Source organism: Canis aureus, chromosome 3, assembly GCF_053574225.1.
Source record: "Canis aureus isolate CA01 chromosome 3, VMU_Caureus_v.1.0, whole genome shotgun sequence".
Lineage (NCBI taxonomy): Eukaryota > Metazoa > Chordata > Mammalia > Carnivora > Canidae > Canis > Canis aureus.
The window spans coordinates 33,762,991-33,779,045 of record NC_135613.1 but is presented as its reverse complement, the minus strand read 5'-3'; the positions used below and the strand labels follow the sequence as shown (position 1 = coordinate 33,779,045).

Here is a 16,055-nt window from a genome sequence, read left to right as displayed (position 1 = left end):
CAGAAGCTGAGGTTTGGAGATGACTGACTTGCTGGTACCTCATGGAGCTGGTCGTGCCTCTGTTTTTTTAGGCTCAGCTCTGTCTCCTACTAGCTTCGGAACTTGTTTGTCTTTAGACCCCCCCGCCCCCCACCACCAATTGAAATTGCTGGATTTTTTTCTGTTTCTTTCCTGTCCTTCTTCATGTAGTAGCTTTTTGGGGGAGGGGAGGATTGGGGAAGGTAGGGGAAGTGAGGACTGCCCCTGTCCAGCCCGATCCCCAAAGTCAGGGGCATAGGTGGCGGGCATGGCAGAAAGAGGCTGTCCCACATCCTATGGGTTAGTGCCTTGCTAGATGAGTGAGCTGCAGTCTTAGGGGCTCTCTGCTTCCCTCTTGTAAAACAAATCTCTTCTCCCTCTCTCTCCTTTCCTTCTCTCTGGCATATACTCTGTCTGCCTGCCCTTGGCCTTGATACTTTCTCTTTTTCTTTTTTTAGATTTTATTTATTTATTCATGAGAGACACACAGAGAGAGGCAGAGGGAGAAGTAGGCTCCCTGTGGGGACCCTGATGTGGAACTCGATCCCAGGACCTCGGGATCACGCTTTGAGCCGAAGGCACAGACACTCAAAGGCTGAGCCACCCAGGCATCTCTAATCCTTTTCTTCTGTCGCTGTTTTTTTTTTTCCTTCCTTTTTGGGGTCTCTCTTTATACTGTTTCTACTTCCTCTTTTTGCCTCTGGAGCTTTCCATGTCTTTCTATCTAGGCTTCTCTCTGCCTCATCGCCTGTGTTTTGTCCTTCCTTCTCTCTGTTTCTGTCTTTCTGGGTCCTTATTCCCACTGAAGTCCCCTCTACCTGTTGTTTCTGGCAAGTGCTCCTTTTGTGGTAGCGTGAATGAAGAATCTCGGTGGTAGCCCATGACGGCTCTTGCCTGTGCCTGAACTGCCCTGCTAGACACCTGTGAAAAAACAGAACTCTGGCAGAACTGGACTAAGCCTCACCTGGTCCAGTCCTGGGGGCCGGTTGGGAGGAGCACAGGCCTCTGCAGGTCCCTCTGACTGCCGGCCCCTGGGGGCAGGTCTGGGAATGACCCTACTGCCTGTGACCTTATTCCATTAGAGGATGCTCACTGACCCTCCCTCTGTTCGGGTTCTGTGTCGGGCACTGAGACAGTGCTCTGCCCTAATGGGGCTTTTGGTAGAGACATGGAGTTGGAAAGCGATTGTTGTGGTGGGTGATGATCAGTTAAACCCACAGGAGACCTGCAGGGGCTTTATGAATCCTGCTACAGGGGCAGGCTTCCCAGCAGAGGGGTTGCTTGAGCCAGGCTTTGAAGGATGAGGAGGCCTTTTACTGGCTGGGGAACAAGGATAAGGCCTTCTAGGCTCTCTTATTCTTTCTTTCTTTCTCTCTCTCTCTCTCTCTTTTAAGAGAGAGAGAATGTGGAGGGGCAGAGGGAGAGGGAGATAGAATCTTAAGCAGGCTCCATACCCCTGTGGAGCCCTACATGGGGCTTGATCTCATGACCTTGAGATCATGACCCATAGGCTGTCTTACTCAAAGCATGGTATGCAGGGACGCCTGGGTGGTGCAGTCCACTGGGCATCCAACTCTTGGTTTTGTTTGGCTCAAGTCATGATCTCTGGGTCGTGAGATCAAGCCCCATATCAGGTTCCTCATTCAGTGCGGAGTCTGCTTGAGACTCTCTCCCTCTGCACCCCGCCCTGCCACTCTCTAAAATAAACATGTAAATCTTAAAAAACAACAATAACCCAACAAAGTATGGTTTGCAGACTAGCAGCAAGGGCATCCCTGGGAGCTTCTTAGAAATGCAGAATCCCAGCCCCAGACCTACTGTATCAGAATCTGCCTTTTAACAGATTCCCATGTGGTTCATGTGTCCACCAAAGCTGGGGAAGCACTGCTCTGGGCACAGACTGTGCACAGGCCCAGTTGTGGGGACAGCCCAGGTGTTGAGCAGTGGGGAGGAATTTGGTGTTGTAGGAGTAGAGATGTGGCTGATGGGGGCTGGAGTGAGGCGAGAAGATTGCTCGCAAACTGCACTGGGCCCTGAATGACCCCTCTAAGGGCCAGAAGGGAGCTGAGGCTACGCCTGCTGCTTCCCAGACCCATCAGACCCATAGGCTGACAGGCCACATGTGCAAGAAGAGCTTTCAAGATCATCAGGTCCTGTCTTCGAATGAGATGAATGGGGGAAGCTAAAGCCCAGAGACTCCAGGTGACTCGCTTAAGGTCACACAGCAAATAAGGGGCGGGATGGGACAGCGGGTGCTGTTTGGGGATGTATTTGTTTGTGATAAGAATGCTGTTTCGTGGGCAGCCCAGGTGGCTCAGCGGTTTAGCGCTGCCTTCAGCCTAGGGTGTGATCCTGGAGACCTGGGATCGAGTCCCACGTCAGGCTCCCTGCATGGAGCCTGCTTCTCCCTCTGCCTGTGTCTCTGCCTCTCTCTAAATAAAATCTTAAAAAAGAAGAAAAAGAATGCTGCTTCGTAAGGTCGCTCTGTAGGCCAGGTGTGGTATCGGGTGCCTCCCATTGGGCTAATGAAACAGGTCTTTCCCCTTTTGTGATCTGCATTTAACACATGGGGAAACTAAGGCTCCAAGAGGTAAAGTCACCAGCTTAAGAATAGAACTGGGCTCTGAATTTATGTTTGGCTGACTCCAGGGCCCACTGTGGCCTGCCCACCTGAAGCATAGGCCAAGAAACTGGAACATTATCTTAGAGGCAGTGGGAAGCCACGGGAGGCTCTTGAGGAGGTAGGACCCTGATTTGGGGGAAGATTGCATTAGGGCGGTGAATGCTAAGCTCTTTGGGTGGCCTAGGGTGAGCAGGCATCTTGTTTTTGATTTCTCACCTGCTGGGTTTAGGTGGCCGTTCTAGTAGAGGGTCTTGAAAGTTCATTCTGAGTCTGGCTTTGTGTATGTCATGCTGTAATGTGTATGTCAGAGCTGTTGGGGGTGGCTTGGCCCTGTCTCCATGAGCGTTTTCCTGTTGACCTGTAATCAGGTGCGGGTAGTTCCAGTCCTGGGGTGGGAGGCAAAGAAACAAGGCTTCAGGAAGGCCAAATGGGTGGCAGCTATGTCAGGGGAGGAGCTGACCGGCCCCTCCAGCTCGGCCACCATGGCTGACTCCATCCCACATGTGATTCTGATTAGGCGGCCTGTGTAAAAGTTACCTAAACACCACTCTAATTACTCTGTTTAGGAACATTCACATGCGTGGGAGGGTGCCTGGCACTGGCTTCCCACATGTGCTGGGGGTCTGTGGGGAGCACCACATTTGCACGAGCATGACAGGCACCGTGTTGGAGCTTTGCAGCCACCCGGGGACGGGGCTCCCGCAGCACGAGCTCAGGGGGTTCCTCCCAGGGGCCTGGCAGGCAGTCAGGTAGGAGTGACTCCTTTAGGCACTTGCTTGTAGAGGGGAGCTGGTTTGGTCTCTCATCCTCCATGTGAAGTAGGTGGCATTGTCCCCACGGGGAATGATGCAGAGTCTCGAAGGCCTGTGTAGCAACAGAGCACAGATTTGGATCCAGAGTCAGCCAGACTGGTCCTCTTACTGTATGGCCTCGGGCAGGTCCCTTCACCCCTTTGAGCCTCGGTTCTCATCTGTCTAAGACCATCTGTCTCGCAGTCTTGTTGTGAAGATAAAATAAGTGCCACATGAGAAGACCTGAAATGTGTGACCAGGGCTGTCATATAGCACAGCTCTGCTTGTGGTGAGCACAGCTTCTGTGAGCCTCACAAGTGACAGGTGGGGCTATTTATATCATTTACAGCTTTTTAATTTTTTTAAAGATTTATTTTTATTTATGATAGACAGAGAGAGAGAGAGAGAGAGAGAGAGAGAGAGAGAGAGAGGCAGAGAGAGAAGCAGGCTCCATGCCGGGAACCCGATGTGGGACTCGATCCCAGGACTCCAGGATCGCGCCCTGGGCCAAAGGCAGGCGCAAAACCGCTGAGCCACCCAGGGATCCCCTCATTGACAGTTTATAGGGGAGACTCCTAGGCTGGGTATGATTTGGAGTGCCCTGTGGAGATGGAGAGGGATGGCACTGGGGGGCCCTGGCTGAGCCTCGAGCAGCATCCAGGACTCTTGGAGCGTCAGGAAGGAGCCCCTCTCCTAGCTGAACAGTCAGTCCCGGCTGGTGTATGCAGCCGGCGGACTGTCAGTTTCCCTGCTGCTTGGCTCGGATGTGGGAGTGTGCGGCATACTATCCTATGGAAAATGATGACGTACGTAAAGGTCTCTTGTACCTTGCACTTTGCCTGCCCAACCTCCCTTTTCTGTCCACATACTTCACTCCCCTGTAAATCTGTGGATATTCCCATGTGTCTCAGCACCTGCCCCCAAACGATAGGGCATTCACCCATCCAGGCCCACAGCGATCTTCATGCCTGTTTGTATGAACACCCAACATTCACCAACCCCATCATGTCCCCTGCTCTTGCTCTGCACTAGATTACCCTCAGCTGAATCAAAACTGCCTCTTTATGAGCATTCGTTGGAGGTAGGTGTGGCTGTTTTTGACATCCGGGAAGGCTGTAGACTTCTCGACTCTGCTTCGGAGATAAATCAGATCAGAGTAAGTCTGAAGGGTCTTTCCTTCCCAGCTTTCCTTCCTCTTCTGCCTACTTGTCCATTTATCCATTCACCCATTTTTCCGTTCATGTGTCCATCCATCTAACTGTCTCTCCACCCATCTTTATAACCAATCACAAAACCATCTAACTGACAGACTCCACCCAACTACCCTACTACCTATTCAGCTACCCATCTACCTCTCGATTCATTTACCTTCACAATGTCAGCAAATAGATTTTTAAGATTCCAACACGTAAGAGGCACTGTATTAGATTCTAGAATACCAGCCTGATACATGACCTGTGTCATTTGAGTTACTGGAACATGCTTTTAGCTCTGATATTCCATAAAACATGGACATCCAGGACAGGGACCCTACCCTCATTTATTCAACAGATCCATATGCACGGCATATGCTGAGTGCCTACTGTACCTGACAATTTTCTAGACACTTGGGATCCTGTGGTGAACAAGACAGACAATCCTTGACCTCATAGAGTTTATATTCTAATACAGGAAACAGATACTAAGTGAGTAAACAAAAAGGTAAAGATTATTATATGTGCTCTGTGTACCAAGTAGGGGCTAGGCTCCCTCAGGGAGTTTCCAGTCTGGTTGCAAGTGAGACGGGTCTGGGAAAAGATAATATTCCCAGGCTCTGTGCATGTGTGATGTGTTCCAAACCGGAATGCACTTAAATAGGAAGGGCCACAGGTGCCCAGAGGGGCAGCCAAGGAGGACTTCCCCAGGAAGGGAGGCCAGAGTTCAGCCTAGGAAGTCACAATACCAGGAACCTACTAAAACATGCAGACCAAGTGCCATATGCCCTGGATCCAGTGTTGGCCTCCATACCAACTTGCTGGGTAAAGCCAGTCACTTGCCCACACTGAGCCCCTGTCCTAGCACCACAAAATGAAGGGGTTGACTAAAAAAGCTGTAAAGTCTTCTGGATCATGACTCTGACATCTATAACTTTAATTAAAAGGGGAGACATATTTATATTATGTTTTATGGTGGCATTCTTGAATACACCATTTTGAGTAATAATCCTTGTAACGTTCTTGTGAGGGAGGAGGTGCTACCTCCATTTTGCAGATGAGAACACTGAGTTTTTCCACTCTGTCAAGCCACCTTCAGTCTTTCCTTTCCTTTTGAAGATTTGGGAAAAGCTTCACTGGGGATGGTTGAATGTGTGTGTGTCTGAAAGGGTAGGTATTAGGGGTACCGGAGCCCCTCTTTGTGTAGTGCCTCATCTAAGATGGCAAATGCTTATTTTCATTTCTGTTTGAAGAAAAAAAATCAAAGAATGGTTTTGATGTCTTAAATAGCTGGAACACTGGACCAGAAGGCATTATAAATAACTGCTTTTCTATCATACAAACTCTTGGCAGCAGCCACTTGGTCTTTAATGGCAGAACTGAGACTCAAACCCAGGGCTGTTTGATGCCCTAAACCTCCTCCTCTTTCCCATGTCTCCATTTCAGGGCTCTCTAAACAGCCTAGGAGAGTGCCAGGGAGGAAGGAGATTGGAAGAGAAGGGGGAAGGCTTTTATTGCACCATCTTTTCCAATATCCCCCATATGAGAAAATTGGGGTATGTGCTCTCTCTCTCTCTCTCTCTCTCTTTTTTTAAAGAAGCTTCTTGGGCTCTCAGAGTCTTTTTGCAGTGGAAACAGCAAGGCTTTGGTCCAGCTAGGAATGCTTTGTGATTTAGCAGGTGCTGTGGAGGCAGATTCTTTTGTTGAAGGGCTCTGTGTGCACTCACACTATGCAAACGGGCCTAGCTCCAGCCTCCCTATTAATTACGAACATTTAGAAATGTTCCTGACTATACCCAGAGTTCCCTCTCGTGAAACTCCACAGGTCAGAGGCCACACATGTTTTGATTTTCTTATTTGAGGTATTATGTGTTCAAGGTAGATTTATGCTACAACCTTTGTTTATTGACTTGTACTTTTCCCTGTGAACCTAATGGAACATGACAGACGATATTTACAAGGCACGTGTTTCCGATTAAATCATGTGAGACATTAAAGCCCGATAAATGAAAGCCCCTTTGAAAGGCCAGGTTCAGAGAGAAGGAGGCAGTCCCTGGTGGAGCCTTGACAGTGGAGTTCCCCCCTCAGCTGTGGCGGCAAGGAGATGCGGAAGGTGGCCGCAGTCCCTTTGCTTGGATGGGTCCTCTTCGTCCATGCTTCCCAGCTGGGAGCCAGGGCTGCACGGGGGTCTGAAAACATGGACACGAAGAGCCCCGCTTTCTCTTAACGGTCCACGGAAAAGAGAAGGAGAACAGTTTTTTTTTTAGATCGTCAGCTGTGTGCCAGGCTCTGTCATGTGAGTGCTTTCCTGCAGAGGCTGGCTGAACCTTTCGACAACCCTGAGGTTATCACCTACTGAAGAGGAATCAGAATGGCACAGGTTAAGGATGTTGACTGAGCCCCCAGGATGGCTTGCAGGTCCCCGATGGCTCTGCCATCCAGTGTCTGTGACTCTGGGCAAATTACCTAATCTCACTAAACCTTGGTCCCTTCATCTGTAAAAGGGAGACAGTGGTAGTGTCCATTATTATCCGTGCTCCATGGTACGTCAGCCAACATCGCTGTCCTTACTAAATGGAGGCACAGAGAGGCCGAGTAACCAGTAGCCCAGGTCACTGCCAGTAGGGAACCCAGGCCTTGGGTTCGAGAGCCTTTGCCACCACTGCTCAGGTGGTTCTGGTGGAGCCGAGTCAGGCACCCTGTGGCCCGGGAGGGCAGCTTGCCTGCCGACTCCTGCACGGGGACATGGGTATTCCCTCACCCTTCCCCAGACTTCCCCGGAGCATTAATGGGAAAGCTCGGTAGGCAGGATTAGCCTAATCGGGAGTCTTTCCATGGAGGTCAATTAAAGGATTTGGGTAAATGCAAAAAGTGGAAACAGCTTGGGAAGGCTTCCCTCACCTCTCCCCTCCCTTCTTTCCTTCTCCCTCCTTTACCCTCCCTCCTCCCTCCCTTCTTCTGCCCCCTATTGTCTCAGGAGGGGCCTTCGGGATACTGCTGACCCAGGGACTGAGCACAGCCTGAAGACTCACTTTCTTTTTTTTTTTTTTTTTTAATTTTATTTATTTATGATAGGCACACAGTGAGAGAGAGAGAGGCAGAGACACAGGCAGAGGGAGAAGCAGGCTCCATGCACCGGGAGCCCGACGTGGGACTCGATCCCGGGTCTCCAGGATCGCGCCCTGGGCCAAAGGCAGGCGCCAAACCGCTGCGCCACCCAGGGAAGGACTCACTTTCTTTTTCCTTATCTGGACACCTGGTGGCAGGCGACTTGGGAACTAATGAGAACAGATTGGATTTTTTTATGCTTCACATTTCTTTTTAGGACCTCTAAATTAGCTCAACTGCTTTATAGGAATAGGGATTGACAAAGAAGAGGAGGGAAGATGCCGACCCCCTTCCACCTGGCATAATGGAAAAGCTTGCTGTTGGAAACACGGGCTTCCTTTCTACGTAAGAGTCTTTATTGACCATCACCTGCCATTTCCTGAGAGATAGGACATCTGATTTCCACCAACCTGAAGGGTACGGGAGTGATCTGAGGGGTTGTGGGGAATCTGGCTTTGGAGTTGGCTGGCTGGGATTTACCCTCGGGTTTTGCCACTTGCCAGCTGGGTGCCTTGGGCAGGTTGCTTTCTCTCTCTGAGCTCAGTGTCCTCATATGGTAAATAACTGCCATAGTAGACGTGAATGTTCTTTACTAGGGCTGGCACCAAGTTAGAATTTGCCAGGTCTTCCATGAGGCACATAGGGCCTAGGAAAGGCCGCAAGAGGCAAAAGTCCTTCTTTGCTCGCTGCCTAGTATCCTGTTATGTGTGTGTCAGGAGCAGATGTGAGAGTGCAAGCTCACCCTGCTTATTTCCCCTCCCCTGGCCAGCATCCCTTTTCTGTCTCATAGGAGGGAATCCCAAGAAAGCACTTGAAACACTGCAGACCATACAAGTAAGTAATAGTGATGATGCTTCATGCTTCGCGTGGAAGGTCATGAAGACCTTTGCCTCCAGGAAACTCACAGCACTCCTCTGGGCTGGGCGTCATCTCTCACTGTGAGGCAGTGCTGGGAGGGGAGGGGACCTGCTCAAGATTTGGGGGCCAGCAGGTCCCACAGAGCCGGGAGCTAACCTGAGGTCAGTCCCCCTGCAGGTCAGGCCTGCCCTGTCCTCACTGATGCCCACTCTCAGAGAGCGACCCTGGCCGCCAGGAGGCAGAATGGGGGTCATTAAGTGAGCAGCTCCTCTAGCTACCTCTGTCCTAAATGAACACTCTTTTCTTTACCCCTCCTTCTCTACCGTCAGTTCATCTGTTCACCCAGACTAAGGTTGATGGGACTCAGGGATGCAAGATGGGGAGCCCATTGAATTAAAAGCTCTGTGAATGAATAACCCTGCTACTGACTTCGTGTGTCTGTGGGCAAGTTACATTCCCTCTCTGTGCCTTGATTTCTCCATCAATAAGACAGGATCAGTCTACTGATCCTGCCACAAATTTGTTACAATGGGGTAAACGTGCAGACAGTGAACAGGTGGGACCCCATTCAAACTTCTGTTAGGCAAGGTGCTGAAATGAGCACGGGGGTTCCTGGGAGAACACCCCATACTCTGTAGCCTCAGCTGTGAGCAAACGTTTCTTCCAAGTGAGAAGGATTTTTAAAGGCTACATACAGTCTTAAATGCACAAATGGGACTGAGGGAGAGAGTTTTGTTTCTTTAGTGGGTAACGCTGATTCTCAGAACAAGCTAAACAAATCCCCCCTTATTGAAGAATGTTGCTTGGGGCTAGGCTTGATTAAAATCGGAAAATCTAAGAGGCTTAAATGTGTGCGGTTTGGGTTGTGGAGGGATCTGGAGTGCTTTGCCCTGCCCTGTGTCTCCCTGGCCTTGGTTATGGAGTCATGAGGCCACAGAGGTTCTGTGGCAGTGATCGACCCATCCAGGACCCCATTTTACCAGCAGGGAGCTGGAAAGCTTTCCTGGCTCTGACCTGCCTTGGGGCGGGAAGTTTGTGTTGAGGGCTGCATGGGGACCAGCTTGCTCTATGGACTTTTCTGGGATAAGGGCTTTCCTATTACTCTCAGAAACCCCAAGTCCTGCTCCCACCTACTCAGGGGAACAGTTCCAGATGCCAGGGCCTGGACCACGTCCCCTGTATATGTTGTCTCCTGTCCATCTGTCTTGTTTCCTTCTCTGTAAAACATGGGTGACAGTAGTATCTATTTCCCAGGGTGATGGGAAGGTAAAATGAATTAATACATAGAGCTTAGAACATTGCCAGGCACAGGGTGAATGCAGGGTTAATAGGGGCTTCCATGTGGACCCTGCCAGGAAGGGATGGAATTGCTTTTAACATGGACTGTGGCTGAGGCTTACAGAAGCGAAGTCATTTGCCCACACTGGTGAGTGGCAGAGCTGGGGTTCCAGTTTAAGTCCAGTTGACTCTGAAGCCAGTGAAGGTCCTGGAAGATGAGAGCCTTGATGCCACGATGCTCTCCAGGCAACAAGAGCATCCGTGCAAGGTGATGAGCTGTAGTGGTCTCTAGTGCCATTTTCCCCATAAGCCCTGTGGTCGGGCTAGGCATCTGAGGACAGAATCCGAGGCCTGTGGGAGAATTTTAGCAGACTGGTTAGTGTTGAGTCTTTGCTTAGAGTTTTAAAATGACCATGCAGAGGCTGCGGCCAGAATCTTCTGTGACTGAGGTCTCAAGACAGACAGTCCCTTGCTGACAGAGTTGTTCCCCATTAATTGGGCAGGGTCAAGTTTCAGAGCAGACTGTGCAGTGGCATAACCTCACTCTGGAGACCATCCTCAGCCTCGCATCCCTGCTACCTGGGGGTGCCATTAGGGGTTCCCTGGTCCTGAGTAGTGAGGATGACTTGAGGGTGAGAAGGAAGCTCTGGCCTGCAGTTGAGGGCTCAGGGTTGGCCACCTCTTTTAGCCCTGGTCCTACCTCAGTTGGGAGGCCTTGCCTTCCATCTGCCCCCTTCCACTGCCTGCAGACTACAGATCTGTGCTCCCCACACTTTGGCAAGGGGGCAGATGTAAGGGGAAGGTTCCCTTGTGAGATCTTATATTTATAGTACATTTATCCTGTGCCTGGTGCTGTTCTAAGTGCTTTCTTTATATTAACTCAGTCTTCACCGTAACCCTATGAAGTAGATACTAATATTATCCCCATTTTACAGGTGAGGAAAGAGCCTTGGTATCTTGGGGAGGAGGAGGAGCACTGGTCTTGGAGCCAGGACTTCTAGCCCTAGCCTCCTCTTCCTCCTCCTCCTCATCTCCTTCTTCTTCTCCTTCTCTCCCTCCTCTTCCTTCTTCTGCTTTTTTTTTTTTTTTTTTTTTGTAGTCACATCACCAAAGTTACTGTGATTTTATTGATTATATCCCCTGTGCTGTGCTTTTCATCCCTATGGCTTATTTATTTTATAATTGGAAGTTGTATCTCTTCATCTCCTTCACCTGTTTCACTCATCCTTCTCACCTCCTTCCCTCTGGCAACCACCACTTTGTTCTCTGTATTTATGAGTCTGTTTCTGTTGTTTTGTTTTGTTTTGTTGTTTAGGTTCTACATGAGAATGAAATCATGCAGTGTTGGTCTTTCTCAGTCTGACTGACTCACTTAGCATAATACCCTGTAGGTCCATCTATAATGTTGGGAATGGCAGGATCTTATTCTTTTTTATGGCCGAGTAATATTCTGTTGTACGTATATACCATATTTTCTTTGTCTACTCGTCTGTCAGTTGACACTTGAGTTGCTTCCATAGTTTGGCTGATTAGTCATGTTGCATTAAACATAGACGTGTGTACTCGAAGTAGTGTTTTCATTTCTTCATATAAATACCCAGAAGGGGAATTGCTAGATCATACGGTGTTTTTGCTTTTCACTTTTTGAGTAATCTCCACCCTGTTTTCCATAATGACTGCAACAATTTACATTCCCACCAACAGTGCATGAAGGCTCCCTTTTCTCCACATCCTCATCTGCACTTATTTCTTGTCTTTTCGATACCAGCCATTCTGATAGGTATAAGGTGATATCTCAGTGTGGTTTTCATCTGTTTCCCTGATTAGTCATGTTGAGCATCTTTTCATGTGTCTTGGAGCCATCTGTATGTTTTCTTTGGAAAAATGTCTTTTCGGGTCCTTTGCCCATTTTTAATCCAATTATTTGGTGGGATTTTTTTGGTGTTGAGTTGTAAGAATTCTTTATATATTTTGGATGTTAACCCTTTGTCATATATGTCATTTGCAACTATCTTCTCTCATCCCATAGGTTGACTTTTTGTCTTGTTGATGGTTTCCTTCACTGTGCAAAAGCTTTTTATTTTGGTGTAGTTCCAATAGTTTATTTTTGTGTTTGTTTCCCTTGCCTGAGGAGACCAATCCAGAAAAAAATTGCTAAGGCTGATGTACAAGAGATTACTGCCTGTGTTCTCTTTTCAGAGTTTTATGGTTTCAGGTCTCACATTTAGGTCTTTAATCCATTTTTTAATATATGTTTTAAGATTTTATTTATTTATTCATGAGAGACCGAGAGAGAGAGAGAGGCAGAGACACAGGCAGAGGGAGAAACAGGCTCCACTCCAGGAGCCCAGTGTGGGACTTGATCCCGAGTCTCCAGGATCACACCCTGGCTGTAGGTGGCGCTAACCAGCTGAGCCCCCTGGGCTGCCCCTCTTTAATCAATTTTTAAAAAGATTTTGTTTATTTATTGAAAGAGAGCATGAGCTGGGGAGGAGAGAGAGAAGCATACTCCCTACTGAGCAGGGAGCCCGACATGGGGTTGGATCCCAGCACCCTGAGATCATGTCCTGAGCTAAAGGCAGATGCTTACTGACTGAGCCACCCAGAGGCCCAAGTCTTTAATCCCTTTTGAGTTGGTTTTTGTGTATGGTGTAAGAAAATGGCCCAGTTTCATTCTTTTGTGTGTAGCTGTCCAGTTTTCCCACACCACTTTTTTTCTTTTTCTCACTCTCAAAAAAAAGAAAAGAAAAGAAAAGAAAAGAAAAGAAAAGAAAAGAGTGCACGTGTGGGGAGAGGGAGAGAGAGAATTTTAAGCAGATTCCATGCCCAGCATAGGGCTTCACCTGGGGCTTGATCTCACAACTCTGAGATCATAACTTGAGCCAAAATCAAGAGTTGGATGCTTAACTCACTGAGCTACCCAGACGTCCCTTCAGCATCATTTATTGAAGAGACCATCTTTTTTCACATTGCAGACTCTTGCTTCCTTTGTCAAAGATTAATTGACTATATAAGTGTGAGTTTATTTCTGTTCTCTGTATTCTGTTCCATTGGTCTATGTGCCTAGTACTGTACTGCTTTGATTACTATAGCTCTGTAGTATATCTTGAAATCTGGAATTGTGATGCCTCTCGCTTTGTTCTTTCTCAAGACTGTTTTGGCTCCTCAGGGTCTTGTGGTTCCATATAAATCTTAGGATGATTTGTTCTACTTCTGTGAAAAATGCCATTGGTGTTTTGATGAGGATTGCATTGAATCTATAGGTTGCCTTGGGTGGCATGGATATTTAAAAATATTAAGTCTTCTAATCTGTGAGCATGGAGTAGCTTTCCATTTATTTGGGTTATCTTCAATTTCTTTCATCAGTGTCTTCTAGTTTTCAGAGGACAGATCTTTTACCTCCTTGGTTACATTTATTCCTGGGTATTTTATTCTTTTCTATGCAATTATAAGTGGGGTTGTTTTCCTAATTGCTCTTTTGTGCTCGTTTTTATTCCCCTGCTCCCATCTTGACCCTGTAGTGGACAGAAGAGTCCACTCAGTGAGTGAGAGTAGGAAAGGGTTGAGAGTAGAAGTCACCTGTGTGAGCAAATGCAGGGAGGGAGAAATAACATGAAGGCTGTCTGCTGCCTTCTGTAAACATTTATTAAATGCCTGCTATTTGCTGGGCACTGGGATGCCCCTGTGGAGGAGGCTGAGCTTTCTGATAGTAATGGCTGATGGCAGTACGGTCCTTTAGTTTTCAAGCAAAGTGTGTTCCCAGCATTGTCTTTTTTAACTTAAGAAGCAGAAGATTGTGGTGGTTAAGAGCCAGGCTCTTAGATTTGAATCACTCTTCCACACTTAGAAGCTTAGGCAATCTCTTTTTATGCCTCTGTTTCTGCCTCTGTAAAGTGGAGATGATAATAGGGGTTAGGATACATCATGAGCACTCTAAGGTTTCCTTTGGGTGGGAGAAGAGTGTATGGGACAGGAGGGAGATGAGGTGGAGCATAGTCTGGGAGACTTTGAATCCCAGATTTCTTTAAGGGAGAAGATGACTGTCCATGAGTCAAGAGTTTGTTTGTTTGTTTGTTTGTTTGTTTGTTTGTTTATTTATTTATTTATTTATTTATTTATTTTGAGTCAAGAATTTAAAGCGCTGCCCAAACCACAGTGAGATGCCATGGCACACCCACCAGGATGGCTCTAATCAACAAGACAGATAGTAACAAGTGTTGGCGAGGATGTGGAAAGAGTGGACCCCCCCCATCCTACAATGTTGGTGGGAACAAGAAATGGTGCCATTGCTATAGAAAACAGTCTGTCAGTTTCTCAGAAGGTTAAACATAGAGTGACCACATGACCTGGCAGTTTCACTCCTAGGTATATACCTAAGAGAATGGAAAACCTACATCTATACAAAACTTGTGCACAAATGTTAATAGCACTGTTAGTTGTCATCCCCCAAATCTATCAAGCCAGATGTCCATCAGCTGATGAACGGCAAAACAAAATGTGATTTATCCATGCAGTGGAGTATTATTCAGCCATAAAAAGGGTTGAGCTATCAAAAGATATTACAACCTGTGAGCCTAGAGAACTATTGCACTAAGTGAAAGACAGACATGAAAGGCCACATATTATACGATTCTGTTTATACGAAATGCCCAGAGTAGCAAATGTACTGAGATAGAAAGTGGATTAGTGGTTGCCAGGGGCTGGGGAGACAGCAGGGGAAACAGAGAGTGACTGCTAACAGGTTACGCAGCTTGCTTTGAGGCTGATGAAAGTGTCTGGAAAATTAGGTTTTGGTGTTGGGTGTCCAACTCTGGGAATATACTAAAATCCATTAAATAACACTTAAAATGGGCAAGTCTTATGGTATATGAGACTCAATTTAAGAAAAATAAGAAAAACACTTCCCCTGGGGACATGCATTTCACTCTGTGCTCCCGGCAGGAATACCTAGTGCGACCAAATCTGGGCTCATGTGCTTCTCCATCCCATTCTGTTCGGCAGGCTGTCTGTGGCCAAGAAGTAAACATTTCATAGATGATATCATGGGAAGAAACGCAGAGCTTTGGAGCCACTGAACCTTGCGTTCTTGCTCTTTCGTCTGGATCTCTGTTTCCTTACTAGAAAACGTGGTGTAGGACCATTGGGAGGGGAATTCAGGGCAGGCCCAGGATGGGTATTGAGAGCAGGATCATCGGAGTACTCCATTATTCATTAGTTCCACCAGGCCACGTATTTTATGCACTGTAAGTATTCCAGGATGTTTGGGGTCGTGTAGGACAGTGGTGAGGCCGAGGCCCTGGCCGACCAGGTAGCTGGGCTCTACTATCACCAGGTAGAGGCAACACACCTGAGTCCCTTCTATGGATTAGGGAGGCCTAGATTGGAATCCCAGCTCTTTCTTCTGGCTGAGTGACCTTTTGTAGATCACTCAACCTCTCTGTGCGTCAGTGTCCTCTTTAATAGATACAGGTTTTGGTAGGCCTGCTATGGACTGTATGGTGTGTCCCTCCCCCACCACCTCCCAGTTCATATGGTGAAAACCTGTCCCCTAGTGTGATAGTATTTGGAGATGGGGCCTCCTCTAAATTAGGTTTAGAGGGGTCCTTATGATGGGATTAATGCCTTATATGAAGAGACACTAGAGAGCTCTCTCTTTTTTCTTTCTCTACCATGTGAGGACACATCAAGAAGGTGGCCATCTACAAGCCAGGAAGAGAGTGCTTGTGAAATCAACCATGTGTCAGCCTGATCTTGGACTTCCAGCCTCCAGAACTGTGAGAAATAAATGTGTGTTGTTGAAGTCAGCCAGCCTGTGGTGTTTTGTTACGGCAGCCTGGGCAAACTGAGACAAGCCATTAACAAGAATGATGGATATAAAATGCGGAGCACAGCGTTTGGCATGTAGTCAGCACACCTGCTGTTTTTAATAGGCGGCTCCATTTAATGACTGTGATGGTCTTTCGTAGCTGTGGGACCCTGGGCGAGTCACTTGCTTCTCCGAGCCGTTTCCTCCTCCGTAGAATGAGGTCAAGATGCTGCCCACGCCAGGCTGTGGCAAGGCTCAGATCAGATAATCTAGGTCGAGGGGCTTGTAAACTGTGAAATGGCATGCCTGTGGAAGGGGCTTGGTGTTTATGGAGTAGAGACAGTGGGAAAGCCTGGCAGGGCAGTGTGGGAGGAAAGTGA

General features: G+C 47.9%; 1 protein-coding gene and 1 long non-coding RNA gene across 3 annotated transcripts in view; both read left to right on the top strand.

Moving 5' to 3' along the window:
- Nucleotides 1-16,055, top strand: part of GLIS1 (GLIS family zinc finger 1) — a 224,352-nt gene that overhangs the window by 24,405 nt on the left and 183,892 nt on the right. The window lies entirely within an intron of this gene.
- Nucleotides 7,858-15,664, top strand: LOC144310611 (uncharacterized). Its single transcript, XR_013376276.1, has 3 exons — nt 7,858-8,150; nt 8,524-8,567; nt 15,547-15,664. It is a non-coding gene; the product is annotated as an uncharacterized LOC144310611 (long non-coding RNA).